The sequence below is a fragment of the Apium graveolens genome, chromosome 7 (assembly GCF_009905375.1).
Source record: "Apium graveolens cultivar Ventura chromosome 7, ASM990537v1, whole genome shotgun sequence".
Classification (NCBI taxonomy): Eukaryota; Viridiplantae; Streptophyta; class Magnoliopsida; order Apiales; family Apiaceae; genus Apium; species Apium graveolens.
In genome coordinates this window covers 218,626,146-218,629,832 of record NC_133653.1, presented here as the reverse complement: position 1 = coordinate 218,629,832, position 3,687 = coordinate 218,626,146, and the positions used below count along the sequence as shown (strand labels likewise).

Sequence of the window (3,687 nt, the reverse complement as noted above, 5' to 3'; positions counted from 1 at the left end):
CATCTCAAGTTCATGAGTCTTGAGCATTCCATAGATTTCATCAAGAGTTGTTTCATCAAGATTGTAGTTGTCTCTTATTGTTGTTGCCTTCAAATCCCAACATTCAGGAAGAGCTAACAGGAATTTGAGGTTTGTATCTTCAAGATCATACTCCTTATTTACTAATGACAAGTCATTCAAGAGTTTGACAAATCTATCATATACATCAGTCAATGACTCATTAGTCCTAGAGTCAAAGTGTTCATACTCTTGAGTGAGTATTGTCTTCCTGTTCTTCTTAACTGTTTCAGTTCCTTGACACCTTGTCTCCAGTGCATCCCATATCTCCTTAGCAGTCTTGCAGTTGATTACCCTGTTTGACATTACATTATCAATGGCACTATGCAATAAGTGACGTACCTTTGCATCCTTAGCAATAGATGCTATATCTTCAGCAGTGTAATCATTCTTTTCCTTTGGTACGGTCATTGCTGCTTCACCTGCAACTACAACAGCGAGCTTGGTAGGTTTGTGAGGCCCTTCCTTGATTCTATCAAGGTATTCTGGATCTGTTGCTTCCAGAAACATGGTCATCCTTACCTTCCATATGGGATATTCAGATGGTCTCAATATGGGAACTCTGATAGTCTCATATCGACTCTGAGTTGATGTCTTTGATGATTCCTCAGTTTTGGTAGGCTTAGTTGGAGTTTCTGTGTCAGACATGATTGTGTTTGGATCTTTAACTGTATGTGTGTTAACAGTATGCTCTGATACCACTTGTTAGGTCACACTTTCACTGTAGAGGGGGTGAATACAGTGTTTATTACAATCAAATCAAACTTCAAGAACTTATGTAACAGAAAACAAACTTTATTTAAACAATAAACTCTGTTACAATCTGGAACTGTTATCTCTCAGTGATGAACAAAATATCACGAGAGCTACTAGGGTTATAATAAATAATATTCTCGATAACGATAACACTTTTAGTGTAAACCCTATGTCTGTGTTTATATACTACACAGTTACAAGATAATCGCTAATTGATATGGAATATAATTCTGCTTCCTAAAATATATCAATCAGATATCTTCTATTCCAAGTATTCCATTCTTCACGGAATTCCTTCTTCATGCATATCTCTTCTTATGTTTATCTTGATCTTCTTAACTTTAATCAGCTACTGTCCTTATCTGATCGTCCTTCAGCACTTAAGTTCTGATATCTATCTCCTGATAACATAAGTACTGATATCCCTTAAGTTCTGACTTCCAGTATAAGTACTGATCAGTTAAGTACTGATTTGTTCAGTTCAAATAAGATCTGAAATCTAAACATAAAACATATTAGCCATGACATTATCAAATATATCTAACACCTTTAGTTGAGCAGTGATAGCCGTAGCTGTATCCACTTCAAGAACTCCTGCTACCTTGCCCTATGGATATCTCTGGGTTGGATACTGATATTCATTAGCAGCCATCAGTTCAATTAGATCATAAGCTTCCTTATAGCTCTTTTCCCATAATGCTCCGCCTGATGCTGCATCGAGCATGGGTCTGGACTGTGCTCCCAACCCATTATAAAAACAAGTGATGATCATCCAATAAGGAATTCCATGATGAGGACACTTCCTAAGCATCTCCTTGTAGCGCTCCCAAGCTTCACTTAGCGATTCTCCCGTTTGCTGCGCAAATTGAGTAATAGCATTCCTGAGTGCAGCTGTCTTCGCCATAGGGAAGAATTTAGTAAGAAATTTCTGAGCAAGATCTTCCCAAGTAGTAATCAAACCAGCTGGTAGAGAGTGTAACCAGCTCTTAGCCTTGTCCCTCAAAGAGAATGGGAATAGTCTCAGCTTCACAGCATCTTCGGAAACACCGTTGAACTTGAAGGTGTCGCAGATCTCAATGAAATCCCTAATGTGCGTATTGGGATCTTCCATTGGAGAACCCCCAAACTGGACTGAAGTCTGTACCCATTGAATTATGCCAGGCTTGATCTCAAAGGTATTAGCTGTGATAGCTGGCCTGACAATACTAGATTGAATGTCATTGATCTTGGGTTGAGAAAAATCCATCAAGGCTTTCGTTCGTGCTCCTGGATCTCCCATTGTAATGAGTACCTGAAACACAAACAAATAAACTGTGAAAGTAAAAGAATCCGAGTCAGTGAACTTTAACGACCACTGATGACAAGCACATAAACTAAAAATTAACACCGAGTCCCCGGCAGCGGCGCCAAAAACTTGTTAGGGCGAAAACACGCGCTAATATTCACGCAAGTATACGCGTTCGCAAGTAGTATAAGATATTAATCAGATTCGTTCCCACAGAGACTGGTTTAGGTTAAGTTCAATTTATGCACCTATGCAACAATGTATGGTTATCGCTCAATGCTAAGACAAATAACAAATTGGGTTTTTATTAAACTAAGAGATTATACTAAATAACATTAACTAGGAGAATTGAAGTTAAATTATATATATGACAAACATGGGATCCTAACTTCATTAAATACTTCATTCAATAGCCTTATTGTTCTTAGCATGTGATGGTGATGACACTAATCAGATAACACGAAACTGATAAACGCCAACTTTCATTGCACGAGTACCATTCTACCAGACATCCACAAAAGAGATAGAAGCTGAATAGGCACCAATTATATTGAGACCCTATATGTCTATAGAATTTGACAACATAACGGTTTAAGCACAAGTTATCTATCTTGATTACGTAGGGCAAGTAAAACGGTTAGAGTTACCTACGAATCATGTATACACATACAAAAACCTATGCTAGCATGGCAAGTTCTAAACCTCTATATTCACTGTCGCTTCAATAGAGATTAACACGTTATCTTATATGTTAGCTATGCACATAAGACGAATAAGCACAACCAATACTAGGATATCAATCAATCACCACACACCAAGATATCGAAACAATTAACTATTGAAATCCATAAGTAAATCCGCTAGAATCCCATGACAACGATTAGCCCATAATCGAACTCATCGTCACCATGGGTTCCAATGAAAGCATGGTATAAAACAAGGTCTTAATAAACTAAATAATAATCAAAGTACGAATAAACGAGATCTAGGTTCAACAAGAACGAAAACGAGCATCCAAAGTTACAACTAATTCAAAGAATCACAAGTTGAAAACAAGATCTTCTTTTTTGGAGTTGTTCTGTGCTTCTAGGTCTTCTCCTTGGTATCCCAATCTTCCCGGATGATGAAAACCCTTTTTTTTAAGTATATATACGCCCCTAGTGGACCTGGACCCTTAAATCGTCAAATTCTACTCAAAAAAGGCTTTTTCAGCGAAATCAGCGACCATCCGCGCCCTGAGCGGGCGCTCAGCTCTCTGAGCGGGCGCTCAGCTCTGCTGAGCGGGCGCTCAGCAACTGACTGGAAAAATATTCTGATGAATCTTGTTTTGGCCATAACTTGAGTTCTACTCGTCAGAATTAGGCGATTCAACTGCCCACGCGAAGCTATTGAGATTCTCTACAACTTGAAAATGGCCTTGGATTCCAATTCTGATCACTTTTCATCATATTTCCTTTAAAAGCTCTTTTCTTCATATAACTGATACCTGAAATGCATTAACACAAAAACACATCAAAATACCAACAACTTGAGTCCAAAACACCAATTTAAGCTTGTAATAAAGCATTCCAAGTGGATATAAAATCCAC

General features: G+C 38.1%; 1 non-coding gene across 1 annotated transcript; it reads left to right on the top strand.

Annotated features, from left to right (window-relative positions):
• Positions 1-1,595: 1,595 nt before the first annotated feature.
• LOC141675400 (small nucleolar RNA R71) lies at positions 1,596-1,702 on the top strand. The gene has a single exon (XR_012556056.1). It is a non-coding gene; the product is annotated as a small nucleolar RNA R71 (small nucleolar RNA).
• Positions 1,703-3,687: the final 1,985 nt, after the last annotated feature.